This window comes from Ceratotherium simum, chromosome 30, assembly GCF_057802395.1.
Source record: "Ceratotherium simum simum isolate JZ-2026a chromosome 30, ASM5780239v1, whole genome shotgun sequence".
NCBI classification, from domain to species: domain Eukaryota; kingdom Metazoa; phylum Chordata; class Mammalia; order Perissodactyla; family Rhinocerotidae; genus Ceratotherium; species Ceratotherium simum.
The window spans coordinates 15094675-15117014 of NC_141929.1; positions in this window are offsets into that span (position 1 = coordinate 15094675).

Here is a 22340-nt window from a genome sequence, read left to right on the forward strand (position 1 = left end):
CTCCCCCCCACCCCACCCCACCCCTCAATTTTTTTGAAGTATAATTTACATACAGTCAAATACTCAGATCTTAAGTGTGCTATTCAACTACTTTTGACAAACACCTGTTAAATATTCAAGAAAGTTCCTTCTAGCCCCTTCTCAATCTCCCACTCCCCAGAAGCAATCACTGATCTGTTTTCTATCATCATAGTTTAGTTTTGCCTATTCTAGAATTTCATATAAATTCAAGCATTAAAGTTTATAATTTTTTGTTTCCAGCCCCTTTCCACTCAGTGTAATATATTTTTTTTATATTGTTGAGGGGAAAAAAAATCTTTTCCTTCTACCCTTCTAGGTTCTCAGCTCGGGCTTTGTAACAAAAGATAGATTCACAATAAAACATATAAATTTACTGATATGTTTTATGTGACATGGAAGGCTTCACAAGGAAATGAAGACCTAAAGAAACCATTAAACCTTAGTGTTTTACTAGGTTTGATGAGGAGTGGAAAGTTGTGGGAAAACGTGACAAATCAGTGTGAGCTAAGAGTAGAAAATGAGAGAAACTTAGCAAGACATGTTCACTCCTATTCCTCTTGGAGTCCTTCCATCTTTGGAGATAAGAATGTTCCTTTCCTCCAGGTACAGGGAGGGCACCTCCCACACGAGATAGATCATAAGGCCTGCTTCAGGACAAGGTCAGAGAGTTCTTTCTGCACTTCCCATTTCTCAAATTCCTTTAGCTTAAATTATTCAATATGCCAAGTCACCATATTTGGGGGTAGCATGTTCTGAACCCTGTCAATATTCATCCGTGTTGTTTTATATATCTGTAGTTTGTTCTTTTTTACTGCTAAGTAGTATGCCATTGTATGGATAGACCACAATTTAGTTATGTATTCTCCTGCTGACAGACATCTGAGTTCTGTTTCAGGTTTGGATCTGTTATGAATAAACCTGCTCCGAACATTCTAGTGCAGGACATTTTTGTGAGCATGTATTTTCTTTACTGGGTAAATACCTAGGCATGGAATGGCAGGGTCATGCAGTAGGTTAGGGTTTCTCAACCCCAGCATTATTGTTATTTTGAGAATCACTGAGGTAGGTGAATGTGTAGCTCTTTAAGAAACCTCCAAACAGTTTTCCAAAGTGTTTGCACCATTTTACATCCCTACCCACAATACGGAAGAATTCTGGTTGTTTCACATCCTCGCCAACTTTTAATGTTGTGAATCTTTTTCATTTTAGCTATTGGTGGGAGCTGGTTGCTTTTTACATCTGATTCTTAATAAATATTAATTGAAAATGAAAAGCTGTGGATATAGTTCTTTTGTGGGACTAAAGACTAGATGAAGGATATGTGATCTCTTAAACACAATCACTATGTTCCCTATAATCCCTGATATTATAAATATTATCAGGAATATTTCAAATAATAAAGTTTATAGTGAGCCAGTCATTACTAAAATAATCACAACAGTAACATTTATTGAGTACATAATATGTGCTGAGCACTGAGCTGCCTTTTTTTTTTTTCATTTAATCCTCTCAACAACTCCATGAGGTAGACGCATGTATTGTCTCCATTTTATTAACAGAGAAGTCAAGGGTCAAAGTGATTCAGCAATTTGCTGAAGGTCGTGTAGTCAACAAGTAGCGGAGTCAGGGTTTGGACCTGGTGGGCCTGACTCCAAGGCCAATCTGTTCTGCAGAGAATTCCTAGAAATCGCCTCCAGCAATTTAAAAACAACTTTATAGTCCACATTGCTGGCCAGAAATGCTTATAGTAGACCAGTAATTAAAAGAAAAAAAGAAAAAGAAAGATGAGTTTCATTCATTTTGTCCTAAAAGCAATAATCTGTTACAAAGATTTTTGGAAAAGATGAAATGTTATGAAGGAATGAAATTAGTACCTGAAACTTTAAAAAGTTGAAAGAAAATAACTAAACCCTGCACTAATATACTTGCAGATTTGGATAAAAATGCATAGTTATGTGAATGCACTTAGCATCAACTTTTAAATATATATTTTAATAAACATGTGTAGTATCTGAGTGGAAGCTAGCTATAATTAGTTATTCTTTCCAATTCCTGAGTGTTCTTTATACTCAACCGGCATGACAATGAGAACGTAAGTAGCGTAAGAATTAAAACAACTGACTCCCCAGCCTCTGCTCCCATTCTATTTCTCTGTCAAAGCAAACAGATACGAAAGTGCTTCTGTGGTCATTTATCACCAATCAACTGGCTGAGTCTCCAATTACATCCTCAGAGAGATTCTGTGAGGGGACCATGTACAAATGGTCATTCCAAAACCTCCGAGGGAGTTTTCTGGGGTGATGGAAATGTTCTATATCCTCATAGGGGAGGCAGGTGAAGAGGTACATGTATCTGTCAAAACTCATAAATGGTACAATTAAGATTTGAGCATTCTGTTAAATATAAATTTTACCTAAAAAAAAAAAAAAAAGAGCCATAAACAAAAATTGAACTTATGCTGAAGGATTTAGGGGAGAAGTGTCCTGACACATGTACCTTACTTTGAAATGCACCACCCATACAATGGACTGGTGGATGGATAGAGGGATGGATCAATGATAAAGTGAGTCCAGCAAAATGTTCACAATTGTAGGATCTAGGTGGTGGACACACGGCTGTTTACTACGTAATTCTTTCAGCTTTTCTCTGTTGAAATTTTTTCATAATAAAATATTGGGGGAAATAAACAGAGATTCATATAATGAAAAGCAAGAATGGCATCTCTTTCTGTTAAAAAAAAATACATACATACAATGAGTGTCTAGTGTTTTCCATTAACACAGGAAACAGAGCCTCTGAGTGAGCTTTAAGTGAATAGCATTGGACTTGGTGGAGACCAGACAAATGTTCTTTCGATCAGTCATTTGATCCATTTATCTGATTTAGTGAACACCATTCAGGCTTGATTTTGACCATTACACAACCTTAAATGGTTCCTATTCTTTGTCACACAGTGTTCCACTTACTCTCTTCTTGTCACATGGAATGGACCATTGTTTAAAGGCAGCAAACTAAGAGACCACTGACATTGAAATTCCAGAAGTCAATGAAAGTTATAAACCTGATAATAATTCTTCCAATTTCCCTCATGATGATCTTCACTAGATATTTAAATTGCATTCTGATCAAAATTGTCAAACAGCATCTTAAGCTGTGAAAATACAATGTTAAGGGGCCAGCCCCATGGTGTAGTGGTCAAGTTTGGCACACTTGGCTTCAGCAGCCTGAGTTCACTCATTCAGATCCCAGGCGCGGACCTATACCACTCATCAGCCATGCTGTGGTGGTGACCCACATGTGAAATAGAGGAAGATTGGCACAGATGTTAGCTCAGGGAGAATCTTCCTCAGGAAAAAAAAAAAAGTTAAAAAGAGAAAATGTATTAAAAATTGTAACCGATTTGTCTATCCAACTACTGGGTAGAGCATTTACATTGTGGTATTTGTGGGAAAGTGCTTGAAAACAGCAGCCTGAAATCTCTTCTTACTGTTTAGAAACTAACCAAAAATTATTGAAACAAATCAATTAACTTTTAAGCATAATTGCAAGAATTCTAAACATCAGATCATGAAAGCTTTTAGGATCATGAAAGTTTTTGTCTATTTTTGGTGCTGTAACATATAGTTAAACTTCATTCTGCATTTTAATATACATTCAGGACTAAAATGCAATGTGAAATGTCTTTCTTAAAATTTATTTTTCAGCAATTCATGTTTTTTTCTTACGTAGTTTATTTCAAGTTAACTAAACAGAGTGAGTCACTCAATCAGGAAAAGTCAAAATGTGTTTTTACAGTATATGATATAAATATCATTAAAGACTATATTTTAGATGAACTTTAAAATAATTTTATAATACAATCATTAATGATATACTGACCTAAAATGCATTTTTACTTAAAATCACTTCTTTATTTTCTTCCATGTAAAAATGACCTTTGAAAAAATTTTTTTCCTTTTTTTTTTGTGAGGAAGATTAACCCTGAGCTAACATCTGTTGCCAATCTTCCTCTTTTTGCTGAGGAAAATTGGCCCTGAACTAACATCTGTGCCCATCTTCCTCTATTTTATATGTGGGATGCCTGCCACAGCATGGCTTGATGAGCGGTGCATATGTCCGTGCTTGGGATCTGAACTTGCAAACCCTGGGCTACCGAAGCGTGAATTTAACCACTATACCACTGGGTCAGCCCCTAAAAAATTCTTAAGGGTTTAAGAGAGAATGTATGTTACTGTGTGATTGGCTCAGGAGTTTTTGAAAAGAAAGGTTGGGACACTCTGACATGTGGAACAGAATACAAGATGTGGCCCACCCTTGAAATAGTAATCATTTCATTGCAGACCCAAGACATTTAAAAATAAATAACATTATACAACTAAGTGCTATGTTGTATGATACAGATCAAGTGTTGTAGAAGTCTAAAGAAGGGGGAATTAATAGGAAAAAGATGGGAAAAAGAGACTTTAATTTTTGTCTTAAAAGGGTGCTGTTATTTGGGGAGAGGGAGTATGAGCCTAGCTCAGGAAAATAACATGGATGAGAAAACAGGCAAGAGAAAGGGTGTTTGCAGAAAAGGGGTGGAAAGTTAATGAGACTGAAATGCCATGTAGGTGCGTCTTAGTCAGTTCAGGCTGCTATAACAAAATACCATAGACTGGGTGACTTAAATAACAAAAACATATTTTTCACAGTTCTGGAGGCTGGAAAGTCCAAGATCAAGGTGCTGGCAGATTTGGTTCCTGGTGAGGGTTCTCTTCCTGGCTTGCAATTGGCCACCTTCTCTCTGTGTCCTCACATGGCAGAAAAAGAGAGAGCAAGCTCTCTGGTCTCTTCTTATAACGGCACAAATCCTATCATGGGAACCCCACCTTCATGACCTCATCTAAACCTAATTACCTCCCAAAGGCCTTATCTCCAAAAACCATCACATTGGGGTGTTACGGCTTCAACATATGAACTTTGTGGGATCACAATTCAGTCCATAGCATGTAGTGAAGAGCCAGAGTACAGACAACCAGGGAAGCCAGACTGAGGTGCCAGAATCTGCTGCAATAGGAAATAGTCAAGAGGGAAAGAAATAACTAAACTTGGTGCTTATAGAGTTAGGGATGATAGTGGAATAGTCAAGCAGAAATATCCGGGAGGGAGTTCACAATCAATGGGTGGATGAAGTTCAGGTGAGAAAACTGAGCTGAAGTTACATTCAACCCTGTGAATTTTTAAGTACCTACTTTATTATTATCTATTATTAACAATCATTATGATACCTTATTTAGAAGTGAAATCAATACCAAAAGTTGTTAAATCACTAGCCCTGGGGATTCCTACTCACCTGACACTCTCCCTCCTCGGGATCAATATAGCTTCTCTTTTTGAACGGTTAGCACATCAGCTTGGGCATCTGAGTGCCTGGGTTAAAATCACCACCTACTAGCCGTGTGACCTTGGGCAAGAAGACCTCCAAGGGTCACACCGAGGATTAGCAAATGAATATAAAGTGCTTAGCACAGATCCTTGCACTTAGCCAGTATCTGATAGATGTCAGCTGCTCCTGAAAAATGTCTGTTCTTTTCTGGAAGATACGGTGCTAAATTCAGACCCTCCTTGCAGCATTCTCCTTCTTTTGCTGTTTCTTTTTATATTCAAAATCCTTAATAGGGCAGGAGAAGAAAAGAGAGAGGGAGGGCAGGAGAAGAAAAGAGAGAGGGAGACTAAGGAGAAGAATGAGGAAAAAAAGAAGACAATTGAGACCAAATTGTTTTGTATCTGCCACTGAGAAGCTGTCAAATGTATCTACTTTCTGTCTTCAACAATTCGGGCAGGTTTCAAAGAGCAGAAAGAAGATCGGCTGTAAAGTGAATGAATGCATGAGTCAACATGGATGCATTTCAAAAATATAATATGAAATGATAAAGGCAAGTTGCAGAACAGTTTTACATTGCCTTCCCATTTACGTGATTAAAAACACATGAAACAATTCTGCTTAATGTTTATTGATACAAATGTAGTAAAAATATAAACACACGGGAAGAGGAAGATACACACTAACTTCTGGAGAGTGGTAACATCAGGGAAGGTAGAGGGGATGGGAGAGAAGCACAGAAGGGATGTCAACTTTATCTGCAATGTTTTTAGTCTTTTTATTAAGCTCTGAAGCAATGGCAAAATATCAGTAGTTTTAAAGTCTAGGTAGTGGATATATGAGTGTTATATTATTCTCTTTACTTTTCTGAATGTTTGAAATATTTCCTAAAATTTTTAAACATTAAAAAAAGAGGACTAGCGGCCTCATTCTTAAATCCATTCAAACTCCTATACACTTTAGAAATCCATTTATTCAGCTAAATCACAAGCATAAATGATTTTCAGGAATGAGTATGCTTCCCAGATTCAATTTGAAAAGAGTATAATGACTCTTAAAAATAGGGTATGTTTTGTGTGATGTTTACATTACCAAAATAGATTTCAAATTCTATCTGGATTGAATTACACATATTGCCATATTATTAGGTTTTTATTTCATTTTATTTTAGTAATGATTGATAGTAATAGCACATTACATTTTCAGGATGCTTTGTAGTTAACAAATTGCTGTGTACACCTTAGGATTGCTTATGGATACCTTAAGATTGCTGGTGTATACCTTAGCATCACCAATAGGTTTCATCGCAGGGGCAAACTCCAACTGATTGATGGTGGCTGCCCAGAGTGCTCTGTTGAGACAGTTTGTGAAACCACATCTGGGTTCCGCAGAGAGGGCAGTGTTCAGCTAGGGAGGTGTGTCAAGGTCAGAGAGGTGGAGTGATGCCTCTGTATCCCACTGATAACCCTGACACTTTCCTAACTCCCCTTCTACTTCACTCACTGCTCCTTCTTCTTCTCTCTTCACTTATGCCTTCTGTCTTGGTGCTTCCAAGAATTCCGCTCCCTTGATTCTCCTTGATCTTTACTCAGGCTGCAACAATCCCTGGCTGATTTTATTCTCACCCACAGCACCCCTACATGCTGATGAGTTCCTCCTTTTCTGTTTTTCTTTGAAGACTTCCAAGCCCCACCTGGGCCAGGTGAGATGCCTCCCCATCATCCCCATGGTGCGCACACAGCATTTATCTCTAAGCATTCCAACTATTTATTTACTCATCTATCTCTGCTATGGGCTTTGAAGGGACAAGTCTGGGTCTTATTGATCTCTGTCCTCCCAGCTTCTGGCACATAGTAAGCAATCAATAAATGCTTGTTAAATGAAAGAATGATTTAATGAACAGTGTCCTTCTTTTGCAAAAAAGGAAACAAACTCAGAAGTTGGGATTTTCTCAAGGTTATCTTTCCTCCAAAACCTTCACAGCTTTCCCCTAGCACAGGGATTAACAAACATTTTCTGTAAAAAGACCAAATAGTAAATATTTTCAGCTTTGTGGGCCATAAGTTCTCTGTCACAACTACCCAACTCTGATGTTGTAGCTGGAAGGCAACCATTGACATGGCTGTATTGCAATAAAACTTTATTACACAAACAGGCAGTGGGCTGGATTTGGCTCATGGTCCACAGCCTGTGGACCCTCGCTGTAGAAGATGGTTAACAGACACTCCTACACGTCTAGTTTCTTCACTGAACATCCTCTCTGCCTCAACCCAAATTCCAGGATCCTGATTCCATTGTTTCCACACGTCTCTGTTGTTGGAGTTAGATTGACAATACCCTCAAAACTCCAAGCCAGGGAGTTGGGGAAGGCTCACAAGAGAACTGACTTCAAAGCTGAGACCAGAAGGACTAAGAGAAGTTTGTTAACAATGGCTCTTAAAAGACCTAGAGGAATTCAAGTCTAACTTATCCACATCCTCCTTGATCACCCACTTTGAATACTCTTAACATTTTCAAAAGAAAAGAAGTCCATTTCTTGGGTGCAGTAGACAAAGAAGAAAGTGGAACAAATAACTCCCTTCCATTCCCCTCCTCCTTGTCTGTTTTCAAATGACTAGTCGTTTTTTCTTTCCCAGAGGCTATTTCAAACTTCTTCCACTCTTCTCATATTTCCTACCCTACTGTCCTTTCACTCATTGTCAGAAGATGACCTCACCCCATCCTTCACACAAGAAATAGAAGCTATAAGAAGAGAATCTTTCTTAATTCTGCCACTCCCCACAAACTTATCTGCATCTATACCCACTCTCCTCTCCTTCCTGTCATCATGGAATAGGTGTCTAAGACTAATCTCTCCTTCTGTTCTCTGTTTCCCAGGTCTTTCTACCTACTCAGGGAACCTGATTGCATCTGTCGTTTCTCTCTCCTGTATGTCTCTTTCTCTCTGTCTCTTTCTTTCTCTGTCTCTCTCTCTCTATCTCTCTGAACTTCATCTCAAAGACAAAGAGGAGCCTCTCCCCCAACCCTCTCTCCTGGTAACTTTCTATCAACATTTATATATGTGGGTCTTGGAAATAAGTCTCTCAAACCTGTGTCTTCCTCCAATCATTGCCCGATCTCTCCCCTACCTCCTTCACAGCCAAAGTTCTTGAAAGAGTTTTCTGCTCATGGTTTCCACTTCATCGTTTCCAAGTAATTCTTCAACTCAGGAAAAATTTGCTTCTCCTCCATTACATCCCCAAAACTCTCCCAACTAACCTCTTTTTGCTACATGCAACCTAAAATTCTCTCCCTTATCTTTGTTGAATTCCTGGCACTATTCAACCCTGTGATCATCCTTCTGAAACATTCTCTTCCCATGACTTTGGTGATAACATGATCTCCTATGGTCATTCTTCCTTAGGCTTCTTTGTAGGTTCCAATACCTCTGCATATTTATTAAATATTGGTGTATTTCTCTAGTAGGCTCTCTATTTTTCTCAGTCCACATGCTCCCCTAGGATATCTCATCTAATCTCCAGGCAATCTTAAATATGTTAATGATTCCCAAACTTACTTCTCCAACCCAGAGCTCACTTCTGAGGCTAGAACCAGTTGGCCAATGACCTAATAGAATTAGAAATTAACCTTCTTTTGCTTTATTCACCACATCCAGTCTCATCTTTAAAAAACATTATCTTGACCCCACCATCCCAGCCCACTACCACTCCCTTTCTTTGCCCCATTTGCAGCAAAACTTCTTGAAAATTAATTGTCTGTTAAAGCCCTTCCAGTCAGGCTTTCAACTATGCAAGTCCACCAAAACAGCTCTTGTCAAGGTCATCCATGAGTTCTGCATTGCTAAAGTCAGTGGACAATTCTCAAGCCTCATCTTACTTCGATCTTTCAGCAGCATTTGACACGGCTGATCACCTACTTCTCCTTGATACCCATTCTTCACTTGGTTTTCCAGACGCCACTTCTGGTTTTCTCCTACCTCGCTGACTTGCCTTCTCAGTCTTCTGTGCTCATTTCTCCTTTTCTCCCTGATTCTTAATATTGGAGTGAACCAAGGCTTGTTCCTAGGTCCTCTTCTCTACACTCACTCCTTGAGTGATCTCATACAGTCTTAAGCCTTAAATGTCACCTCTATGTCTACGATTCTCAAACGCGTCTCTTCATCCCAGACCTCTCTTCCAATCTTAGTCTCTTATATACAACTGCTTGCTCAAAATCTCCTTGGATGCCCCATAGGCATCTCACATTAAGCCGAAATCAAATTCCAGTCCCAAACACCTCTTCCACGCACAGCCTCCCACATGTCAATAGATGGCAACTCATTCTCCCAGCTGTGCGAGCCCAAATCTTGGTGTCATCATATGTAAGTTGATTCATTTGGAGTCCTTTTACTATGATTTCTCTATTTATGTCTTTTTTACCATGGTTTCAATCACGTTTTTTCAAGAGGGCTCATAGGTGCCAAGTTTGAGCAAGCTTAAAAATGTTTCCCATTGCCTTTATCCTCAAAGGACATTTATACTTTCTTTCCCTCATAAGTTGCAGAATTTGTTCCATGATCCCCTAGAAATGTGTGTCACATTAGTCCTTGACCTCCTCATTCATCTTTCGGTTTGTTGAAGTTCATCACTGAAGAAGGTTTTTCGCCTTTTTGTTTTTGTTTTTGACTCATCTTATTGAATTCATGTTCTTATTAATCTCCTCTGTAGCTTGAAGCAATTGCAGGCAACTTTTCCTAGGTTCCTTGGAAAATTTTTTTGCAGTCTTTCATCTGTTTTATGCCTTTTAAGTCTTCCCTTCAATTCACCTGTAGATGCTTGCTTAGTTACCATGTTGCTTCTTTTAATCTTGCTCATGTTTCAAATGGACAGCTCTACCTAGTTCTTCTTTTTGCTTTGATAGAAAGAAGATGAATTCTCACTGACAACTTCCAAATCTCATCCGGGGACTTTTTTCCCTTCCAGTTACATTTTGAGGCCTGGGGATTGCATTAACACCCACTTTCCTATAGCCTAAGGGCAGGAACTTAGAAAGAGCTGGGCAACCTTTCTGCAGCCTTTGGTATAGGACTGTGCTTACCCTTTCTTCTAAGATTTTGTTGATGTCCAGGTTGGGGTATGCCCTCTTCCCACAGAGGGGATATCCTCAAGTTTCAACTCAATCGCCTGACTCAGCACGGAATCCTGGCAGATGATGACACCTGGGGGCTTTTCCTGGCTCAGCCATGACACTGAGATCATAGGTAGGAACCTCTGCTCTTGGAAGAGATTTCCTTGACTTTTCTCTAAATTTCCTACTCCCAATTTTATCAGCTTCTATCCAAATCAGGAGAATTGGTGAGAATTCTCAAGGTTTTGCCACTTCTTTTCTTCCCTTGCATCATTCCTGGGAGAGAGAGCAATGTAGGATCTGCATTGAGTCACATCAAATCTTTCTGCTTTTCTTCTTGTTGGACCCTTTTCAGTTTATAGCATGAGGATAACCTCTCTCCTTGTTTGGTTGTTACTGGTAATTATTTCTAACTGGTTTATTTCATTGAGTGATGCGGAGAGTGATTCTGGAAGCAAAAAAGTGTTGTGTTTTAATTGCGAGGAGACTCGCAATTTCACCCTACCATCCTTAGGGACAGGGTTGGAGTGGGGGAGGAGATGAAACGTGATGACCCCAGCAGACCCCCACAGATGCCAGCCTCACAGCGGTGGCAGGCCCTTCTCAGGGAGCCTGGGATTTTTCATGAAGGATATCTGGCTACCACACTTCTCGATTACTCTTTCTGCTGCCCTTTGTTTTCTCAGCAAGGAGTAGTGTCACCCTTCCAGAAAGGGCTTCTGTTTTGCTTGACTCTAGCACAGCAAAGGTGGGGGAAGCTCAGGAAACTGCGCCTCACTCAGCAGCCGGGCTCAGGAAGGAAGCAGCTCAGCAGCATGAATGAGTAGAGAAGAGGGCAGGCGGGCTGAGCCCCTGGTGCTGTAATAAAGACACAGCACGGCAGGAGCAGACAGATAGGAAATCTGGGTTTGGGCAGTGGCCTTGGGATGCAGCGGTGAAAAGATGGAGGTGAGGTGGGAGGGAGATCTGCAAATCCGACATCTCCCACCATCATACAAGGTCCACAGCTCCCAGTCGGAGAACAACAGCATCCCAAGGAGTAATGAAAAGACAGTAACTGAGCATTCGAGCTTGGAATTAATGAGCAAATCCCATCAAACCTTTGACACCATGGGCTTTGGCCTCAGAAGGCAGAAACCTTTTAAATGCCAATGATCATCCCTATGCGCTTCATCTTCAGGCTCCGTCTCTGTGATGGATGGCCACCTGCATAGTGCCCTGGCATTTCCACGCGCAAAATAATTGGCTGCAGAAGGTTGTCAGATGCTTTTGTGCAAAGGAAACTGCAAAAACAAATTCTATTCTATCAACTCAAATATTTTTTGATATTTTGAATCTGAGAGCTCGAATTCTGTTTTTATTTGACTTCTCCTTGATGTGAAATTGTTCTTCACTATGAACCAAAATGAGTAAAATGAAAATAGTTCTTCATATTTAGTAGTTAAATAGCCATTTGCTTCAAAGAGATTTTTGGATATTTTCTATTTCTCTCTATGTCATTCCTGTAAGGGGCATAGAGTTCTCCAGAGTTCTTTGAAGAAGAAATCGAGGCACCAATAACCCAAGTGTAGAGGGTTAGCAGAGCTGTGAAAGCTCAACAAGAGCAGCTAACCTTCATTGCTATTGTTAATATCAGTTAGTTAATTAATCAACATTGATAGAGCTAAACTAAGTGTTGGCATTGGTAGTCTTCACAACAATCGTATTATTACTATCATCTCTATTTTACGGAAGAGAATGTGACTTGAATAGGTTCAATAGCTTGCACAAAACCACACAGCTGGTCCATGGTGAAGTTAGGACAAGACACAGCTCATCTGACCTCAGAGCCTCTCCAATCACGAGGTGCCTGTATTAGTTATCTATTGCTACATAACAAACAACCCCAAAATTTAGTCGCTTAGGGGTGGGACTTCTGGAATGGTGGAGTAAAACTCAGTGGTTTAAAAGAAGATCTGTTATCTCACAGTTTCTGTGGGTTGGGAATCTGAGCACAACTTAGCCAGGTGCCTCACAAGGATACATTCAAGGAGGCAGCCAGGGCTGCAGTCATCTCAAGGCTCAGGTGGGGAAGGACCTGCTTCCAAGCTCACTCCTGTGGTTGTTGGCAGGGTTTCTTGCTGGTGCTTGGCCAGTAGCCACCCTCAATTCCTTGCCACATGGACCTCTCCATAGGGCACAACATAGCAGCTTACTTTCTCAGAATAAGTAAACAAGAAGAACCAGAGAGAAAGAGTTTGATCAAGATGGAAGTCCCAGTCTTTTGTAACCTAATTTTGGCATAGTCTAGTCATTAGAAGCAAGAATCACTTGGTCCAGCCCACACTCAAGGAAAGGGCATTACACAGAGGTGTGGATACCAGGAAGCAGCAATCACTGGGAGCCACGTCAGAAACTGCCTTTCTCAGGTAACTCCCCCTCCTCATCACTCAGGGGCAGGCTAAATGCTATGATTGTATGATGTGACTGTGACCCCCTAGCCACAGCTGACTGGAGATGGACACCTGACCCAAAACTGGCCAATTAGATTCTCTCCCCCAGGAATTCTGAATTGCAATCCAGAGACCCTGGTTGGTTTCTGCCAGAGGCTTGAAACGGAATGATATTAATCAGGAACTAAGGGGAAGCCATCTTCTGCTGTGCTCAAAGGTAAGTAGAAAGAGCGAGATATGAGAAGACGGAGAGAGAGAGAGAGGCCATGTAACCTCCCCTGGATTTGGAGAGGTACAATAAAAACTTTAGGTTTCTGTCACTTGCAACCAGGGGTGATAGTTGCAAGTGTCATAATATTTAAGTCATATATTAAGTCATATATTAAGTCATAATATTTAACAACCAATAAGGCTCAAACACCAATTAATCTGGAGGGAACTCAACATAAACATCTGGTGCAGCCCCACTGCTGGATGCTGGGTGCCCACCAGCTATTCGCCACCTCGACTGCACCACTCTCTCGCCTCGACCACACTGCTGCCCTCAGGGACTTAGGCAGGGGAAGATCTGACCCAGGAACCTCAGGACATCTCGAGCGGGAGTGACCGCGGCAGCCTGGCACAGAAACTGCAGTGTGATCACAGATTTCCTCTGGAGCCCACAGGGGAGTCTGTGTCTCTGCCAGACAACTCACAGATGAGTTTCTGTGATAATGTCAAGTGCATTCACTGTGATCCCCAGAAGAACACACACAAGTGACCTATACAGCGATGAAAAGCCTCCATCTGATCTGTGTGAGACGGGGCTGGAAAGATCTGCCACTGGGTAATGGGATTTGGGGAACTTGCCATTCCCTCTAAAACAGGTCCATGGGGCTTCTTGCTGCACGTGAGGGACTGTGAAGCCCTTGACTGTACGTGCAGAGTGTAGTGGAGATTCACGGGTATGTAGCTAATACCAGATACTCCAATAACATGACCAAGAGAAAACAAAAAAAACGCCAAGAGCCAGTGTTTAGGGAAGGGTCAAGTTTATTTTTATCATTTTTAAAATTAAATCAATTGAGAATCAACAAAATTAGTGAATGCTCGCGCAGTCTAATTCTGCTCAGGAACAAGGCGTTGACACAGCATTCTTCTCTAGTCTGGGAAGAGTTTCCACCTCGACTCCCCATCTCCATCACAATTTTCCTTCTCCATTAGAAATAAACACCAGCTAGTGCCATGTGAAAGCCAGAGAGGAACTGATCACTGAAGGAAGTTTTGTCCTAAACATTAAACCTATATCTGGTTTCCTTTTCAGATCTCCCGTCAAGTTAAACCTTTGCAGGAGAGCTATATGGTCAGACGATTTTCTTTTCCATCTTAGATATTGTGGATAATTGCTCTGCTTCCTTGTTCAGTGAAATATGAGGTAAGTTGTTACAACCTGCAACAAAGAGAGATTTATGCCCCGCCTCACAATTGAGCACGGTGTGTACATTTCCTTTCTAAGAAAATAACTCTACCTCGAGGCACTGGAGTTTGATATTCATAATTATAAGTCATAACTCACAATACACCTCTTCTTTGAATCAGGAATTTTGCCCTCGAAGAAATTTTGGTTAAGCTATACAGTATATGTTACCTTTATAATTAAAGAAGGGAGGAAAAAATATATGTGTAGTTGTAAGTCTTCTTTTATCAAAGCTTTAGATGAATTAATTGCCAAATCCTGTCCTGGATTGGACCAACTGGACCTGTAGCAACCACATGATTGTATGTAGAGACATCTTTGGAGATTAAATTCGTCATTATCAGTAAGAACGCTTAACGTTTATTGAGTGCTCACTATGTGCCAGGCACCATACTAAACATTCCACATATATTATCCCATTTTATCTTCACGATCCTCCCCATAACTATTATTATCCCCATTTTAGAGAAGAAGAAATTGAGTCACAGAGCGGTACAGAAATTTGACCAAAGGTGCACATTTAGTAAGTGGTAGAGAAGGATGTGTAACCAGGTTTGTCTTGTTCCACTGTTTACTCTGAACCACCATGTACTATCCTTGAACTTCAGATTCTAAAAATACCATACTGCCTTAAGTGTTCAGTAATGTAGTTAGTAACCTTCCAAACAGTCTCACCCAGCATTACCCCTCTTCTTCAATTAGCCTATGTAAAGCATTAAGTAGTGCATCAGTTAGCTATTGTCTCATACATAGTCAACTCTCCTGAAACTAAGCAACACTAAACAATAAGCACTTGTTATTACTCATGAGTCTATACGGGTCAGCTGAGCAGTTCTGGTCTCCACAGGATGTTCTCTTGTACCTGAAGTCAGCTGTGAGTCAGGTAGGCAGTCCTGCTGACCTTAATTGGGCTCTCTCACATGATTGGGGGTCTGTTGGCTGTAGCCTGGTCTGACGGCCTTAGCTAGGACAACTGGGCTCTGCTCCGTGTGGTTCTCATCCTCCAGCAGGGATTTTTCATATGGTTGTGGCAGGGTTTCAAAAGCAAGCAAGAGACTGCCGAAGAGTGCAAGGCCCGTGGAGGCCCGGGCTTGAAACTAACAAATGCTACATTCTGTTGGCCAAAGCAAGACACAAAGCCAGCCTGGAGTCAGAGAGGGCAGGGACTAGAAATTCTCATCGCAAATGGTGTGTCTACAGGGAGTCATTAATTGGGACCATTGATGTAATCAATCTTCCACAATGAGTAGCTATGAAAACAGTAAATCTACTGTTTTGACATCAAAAGCAATATTGGTTGAATGCAGAGTATGTGTGGACTCTGTCACGAGTCTCTATTACAATCACCCCTTATAGGAGGGAAAATTGAGACTTCAAGAGATAAACTTGTTCACTGTCCTTCGCTTCTGCACAAAGGACATAGTCTTAGCTTTTGCTGGCTCAGTGCAACCAACTGGGACCAGAGCCAGGGGCTCTGGTGGCTTTTTTTCTTAAAAAGCACAAAGATTGATCTATACTCGCCTGGTCCCAAGCAAGTATCAAAGGGTTGAACCCTTTGACTTTTCATCCTTTCAGAGGAGGGCCTCATGAAATTGACAGTATCACAGAGTCCACAGCTTTGAACAAGATCCTTCTCAGTTTATTGCCTGGGCAGCTTTTGCTCTAATTCCAAAGTGTGGGGGGTGCCCTGGTGGCATAACAGCTCTCTCTAGAGTGATAAACAAGATAAGCCTTGGTTATTGGCTTGCATGTCCTATAAGTATATTGGAGGGAAAAACAGGGGCTAGGGACCAGGCATCTCTCTAAGTCTCTATTTCTTCATCTGTAAAATGATAAATATTTAACCTGACCCTGTATCTCTCACAGAATATTGGGGAGGACCCGAGGAGGCAATGGGTATGAGCATGCTTTACAAAGATAAAAGGTGAGACATGGGGAAATGAGGCAGAGCAGAGGATGCAAGGAAGCAGAATAGAACAGGAGACAAGAGGAAAGAGTGAAGAATAAGATCCTGTAGAAGAAAAAGGCTGAGGACTCTATCCAGAACCTGCTCAAATAGGCGCAGTTTTAGGCAGCACCAACTCTTCCCCAGACCCTTGTGTGAAAAGCATACAGCCCCGCACTCACAAGTAATATGTTGGCTACACTGCCCCCTGCTGACCATCATGTGTAAGAGCACAGACACCAAACAGCCAGTGAAAACAACGAACTTGGGTTTCGGAGACTGCCAGACCACACATGTACTGAGGAATCCGTGAGGACTTTCTGCCTTCCCAGTCCCCAAGCTGCTTACTAAGCCTCATTCAGAATCCAGCCTCCCCCCTCCACTTTTCCTTTTTTCCCAGGGATCCAGAGAATCAGCGTCTGTTCATTTCCCTCGGGCACTGGTACCATCCACTCTCTAAGCTATGGCTGTAACATGGGACCCAGTCTTCCCAGCTTCTCTGTTCTTTGCAATGACAAAGCTAAGGGTCATATTTCTTCTCAGCGTTTTATTACTAATCACCATGGGGAAAAGGCGGGGGGGGGCGGAGTGGAGATGCAATATAGCAAATATTTCAACCACATTACAAAAAATGAAGTGACTTGCCCAAGGTCACAGAGTTGGTAAGCAAGAGAGCTGGGATTTGAGCTCAGGCTTTCTGGCTCCAACACACAAGTGCTTAATCACTAGGCTATACTGTCCCTCGCTACAAGTAACGAGGCTGATCTTTGTGACTGATGGAAACTGGGAGTTAGTTTGGGTTTTAATCCCACTCTGCCTCTCTGTTATTCGCTATCTGTGTGAAACGTGGACACTATGCTTAAATTCTTGAAGCTTCAGTTTCCTCATCTGTAAAATAGAAAGAAGAATAGAGTCCATCTTAGATAATTATAACAACTATTAAATAAAATGATGCATATAAAGCATGTTGCACAGAGCCTGGCAATAATGAGCACTGAATAAATGATAACTACTCTTTTCTGGTTTTTTCAACTGTACTGAGTCCATTTGTGGTTCAAAGAAACCTAATATTTTTACCCATGCCATTAACTCACTATATGATGGAAGAGTTGTTGCTCATTTGGATCACAACAGAAGCCTCTTCCCTGTGCTCCAGGCTTCTGCGTTGCTGCCTCTACTGGACTATATTCCTTAGACAGCTAGAGTAACCCCTTAAAAATACTACCAAATCACTTTGCTTCCCTGCTTAAAGCTTTCCAGTGGTTTCCTGTTGCACAAAGAATGAACTCCAAAACATTTGCCATGACTTGAAAAGCTGTATGTGATGTGACCGCTGCCCATCTTGTCCACCTTCTGTCTCACCTCCCCCTCCTTCCCTGTGATCCAGTCACGCCAGCCTTCTGTCTGGTCTTGAATATAACAACTTATTCCCACCTGTGGTATTTACCAGAGAAGAAGACAGAAAATTCTTCACTTTGAACTTAGCAAGGTTGACTCCTTCATGTCATTTCAATTCCAATTCAAATATTCGTTATAGAAGCACATTCCCTTATTCTCATGTCCATCTCCTCTCTCCGTCACTGTCTCATCACCTTGTTTTATCTTCTTCCCAGTATTCACCACCATCTAAAACTGTCTCGCTCGTGTTTTTGTCTGACTGGTTCTCTCTGTGTCATTCCATCGGAATGTAAATTACACAAGAGCAAAGAGTGTACTTAGGAGGACTGCTGTTTTGTTTACTACTGTGGCCCTGAGATAAAACGAGCTCAGTGCCTGGTATCTGGTAGATCTCTAAGACATAGAGGTTGAATTAATGAATAAATGAAGGAATTCAATGAGCCCAAGACTCATTTATGAAACAAGGTCATTCAGATTCAGTGATATCAAAGGTTGTTTTCAGCTCTACAATTCTATGAACTTTGGAGCATCTTGGGGTCCTGAGCCAGGGTAGAGAAGAGAGAGAGGTCTGTCTGCTTCGTGGAATTCTAGGAGATGTTATTGGTAGTTGATGTTTGCCCACTCATGGGAACAAGGCTGTAGTCATCTTCCATGTGACTCAAAAAGACACATTTTGTTCAAAGGGCCCCAAAATTTCTCTCGCTGTAATATTTCGCCACCCTTTTTTAGGTGTAGCTCCCTTACTTGTTCTCTATCCCCATGATCACATCCCGTGACAAGTAAGAGGTCACTATCAGAAAGATAGTGGTTGACACTGACGGATTAGACCTTTGCCTCTAATCCAGAGATGTCTGTTGACCCTCAGAGTTCTCATTTTATAAGTATTTTCTCTTGAGAATGTTCCATCACATTGTCCCCACCCAGGGACAATGAAAACCCTTTCTAGATGGACCTGGGCTTTATTCAACATCTTGACACTAACACTATCATGTGAGTACTTGCTCACATCAGTTTTTTAATTAATTAATTCAACAAACGTATTCAGCACGTACCATGTGCAGTCAAAGGGAGATCAAGAGAGACGCCAATACCTACTCTTATGGAGTATCAATTGATCAAACGCCAAAGTTATGTAAGTGCTGCTTGTCAACTATGATAAAGATGATGGCAAAATATTCTCAGGAATCCTGTATAGTAAGTGAGAGAATGCAGCATGAGAGCAGACCAATACTTATTGACGAAGAACAAAGGGTAAGAAATATTAACCCACAACGTAAGTAGAGTTCAGAACAGCTTTGCACACCTAACTTGTTTGAAGCCACTCTCTTCTGGGTCTTTGCTTGTGTATGGGGTTCTAATTAGCATGTTTGATTAGAAGTTGAGGAACCATGGGGAGCTGAGCCTGTCATTTCCACACAGGGAAAACTGGCTTCCTTAAAATCCTGATGTCACCATGCGCTGGTCTCCAATGCACACATTAATTTGTGCTCATCTCTGGGGAAAGCAGGGAGGCGTTTGCAAAAACAGAAAAGAAGAACAGAAAGAGACAGGTGAGGCCTCAGGCGATGCACAGAGCCCTGTAATAGGCAGCTGTGGAAGGGAGGAGATTGCATCAGCTTCAAGAGCAGATGAGCCTTGTCTTATTTTTCCTTGCTCATCTGACCAGGTACTCCATAAATGTCAGACGGAGGATGAGAAGAAGTAAACACGTTATGATGAAAAAAGAGGGGAGCCATCTGGTTCATGTCAGATGTCTGGCCTGTAAAGTATTGCAATGCCCAGGTGACCTTGGGAAGCTTGCACAGGTATAATATCAGCGATTTACGTAGATATATTAAACTCTGGTTTGAGCTAGAGAGTGTATTTATGTGGATTGCAAATATAGGGGCTCTTTGAACAAGTGTGTTCTTTTCCTGCTCTTGAGTTGGCTGTGCTCTCTTTGGCCAGATTTGCTCTAAGCCAACATATAGGCATGTGGAAGGTATGTTTTGCTGCAGGAGGGCCGGCGTTGTTTAGCGATCCCTCAAAACATAAGAGAAGCATTTCTCCAGATGGCTGGTGCTTGAGGTTCAGAGGAGTGTGTTTTGGCCATCAGCAGGGCTTAGTGTCAGTGCTGGCCAGTCACCCCACTGTGCATAGTTGTGCACCGTGACAATCAGCCACAGCTCTGGGCCCAGGTGGTGGGGCGGGGGGTGTGGGGAGAACTGCTATTTGGACCTTCTGTGAAGAAGTGAATACTACACTGTGGAATTGATCTAAATTATTCAGATCCCAAACCTACACATCTTAAGGAGAAAATTTTATGAAAAATCTTTGAAGTCAGGAAGGTCTGGATTTAAATTTCAACTCCCCCCCTATGTAACTGTGTGACCTGGAGCAAGTTATAAATTCTCTTTGAGCATCCACTTATTTATCTGAAAATGGAGATAAGAATGGTGTCTACCTCTTAAGAATGGGGCTATTGCAAGGATTAAAAGAGATAATATATGCAAAGTGCTCAGGACAGTGACTCTCTGCTAGCAAGGGCTATCTTCGTTGCACACAATTCTGCGTTGATACATGCAGCCCTATAGCCAGGGGATATTTTTCAGGGTGCAAAAGAGGAGAAACTGAGCATAAAAGTGCATTTCCTCATGGTTAACTCGAGAGGTCTTAGGATGCTTTTTCTTATATGCCAAGTCAATTTAGTAGGCAGAAATCAGCAATGGGGACAGCTCCAACGATAGCAAATAGGGCAGAAGGCACTGGTTTTGAACTTGGACCATCTGTATCAGTGTTTTTAGAACTGTAAGTCTATGCAAAATCAATACTAGAGGGTAGTGACCAGCATTTTAAAAAGAAAAGAATGGAATTAAAAAATGCATAGTGGGGCCCGGCCCAGTGGCTCAGCACTCCGCTCCCTCAGCCCAGGGATCACAGGTTCGGATCCCGGGCGAGGACTGACACACCACTTGTCAAGCCATGCTGTGGCGGCATCCCATACAAAGTAGAGGAAGATGGGCACGGATGTTAGTCCAGGATCAATCTTCCTTGGCAAAAAGAGAAGGATTGGCATCGGATGTTAGCTCAGGGCTAATCTTCCTCACAAAAAAATAAATAAATAAAAAATGCATAGTGTATTTGCACATAGAGTAAGTATTGTTTCATGAACTTTGTGTGTGCATGTGTGTGTGTTGAGATTAAATATACGTATATATATGTATATGTTCCAAAAGTTGGAAAAATCCATTCTCAAACTATTTCTGTTTTGACTGGCTACTGATGTCTCCCTTTGATTAAATTTACACATGCCATTTCTTCTGGTCTAGCCACAGTAAATAAAGCAGCCCCAATGGCCCAGCAAGCTACATCTCTGGGGAACTTAGGCTGGCACTCCAAATATCAAAAATACTGAGTCAAAACATATGTAGGGTGACGAGTGGAAACTAGACTGTTGGTGGTAACACGATGCAGTTTATAGAGAAGCCAAAATATAATGATGTAACCTGAAATTTACACAATGTTATAAATCAATGCGACCTCAATAAAATAATTTTAAAAAATAATTCAGTCAGACATCTGGAGTTTGATCTTATTGATGCTAAATAACCAACTGAACTATTTTCCCCCACAAAACTGATAAATTGGGGAGTACTACCTAAAAGTTAGTGCATTTTTAGGTGTCAGTAGGAGTGCTTATGCATTGAGAGAGTTCTATAGATTCATCTGCCTTAGAATACCAGTCTGGGTAGCCATCAACCCGGGAGAGATACTGGGAAGTTTGTCTAGGCCTCAGACCACAGCAAAGTCTCCTAGAAACCATCTCACCAAAGATCTCTTCTCACAAGTTACTCAGTCAAAGAGCTGGGACTCAGAGACAAATATCCTATTCACTAAATCCCACATCTGGGGAGTTTTTAAAATTTCTTTGTTTGTTGGTTGGTTTTATCTATGTTAAGCTCAGAATTGAACATAGAGGCAAAACGAGAACTTTTCACTCCAGGTACAATGATCCCTCTCACTAAATCCACACGTTGAGTTAGTATGATCATGTAAGATGGAGATACAAAATCACTGAGAGAGACAAAGATACTTCTTTCTCATAAATGGTTAGAGGATAAATATTGCCAACATTTTCCAACTTTACTGTTTACAGCAAAACTCATCTTCTTCCCATCCCACAATTATTCTACTAATTAGCAAGGGACCTGACTTTTTCTCCCCCACATCTGAAAAGGCAATATATTTGGACACTTGTTGCCTTTTGATCACCCCGCATCCACTTCCCTTTTCTTTCTGAAACACTTGTATTTCCTTTTGAGAACTTACCTCTTCTCTTCGGGAGACAATAATCCAGGCCTCGCCCTTTGCTGCTCAAGGTGGGTCCAGTTGACAAAAGCCTGCAGCAGTCAGACGCTCTCTCCCTGGATTTTAGTCATGATCAGAGAGCCAAAGAGACTGACCCTAGTGGGGCCCGTTCCTGACTAGCATTGGGTCTTAATCATGCTGGTGTCTCCTGCATCACTGCACCCCAGATTGGCCTTGATTCTGCCCAATCCCCAGCCTCGTTCTTCAGCCTCCAAAAAATTCTGTAAGATCTCATTTCCTTCCAACAAATTCTCCTTTATTAAATTAATTTGA